This window comes from Dendroctonus ponderosae, unplaced genomic scaffold (assembly GCF_020466585.1).
Source record: "Dendroctonus ponderosae isolate FM_Combo_2020 unplaced genomic scaffold, Dpon_F_20191213v2 Dpon_F_20191213_1, whole genome shotgun sequence".
Taxonomy (NCBI): Eukaryota; Metazoa; Arthropoda; class Insecta; order Coleoptera; family Curculionidae; genus Dendroctonus; species Dendroctonus ponderosae.
This window is the reverse complement of record NW_026017110.1, coordinates 2,318,873-2,319,089: the sequence shown is the minus strand read 5'-3', so window position 1 is coordinate 2,319,089 and position 217 is coordinate 2,318,873.

Sequence of the window (217 nt, the reverse complement as noted above, 5' to 3'; positions counted from 1 at the left end):
AGAATCCATTAGGCCGGTTAGTGGAAGTTGTTTGGCCTCCCTTACCGATTTGGTTGTGAGTTGGTTATACGGGAGCAAGGTGAACTCCTTGGTTTCCTTATCATATTTGCAGTAGTGTTTTGTCCAAGTGGTACCAAAAGCCTCTGAAACGGAAAACAACAGTAACTCATTTGAACCATTCACTGGAAGCTTCGCTTTGTCTCTTCTAAGATCAAAG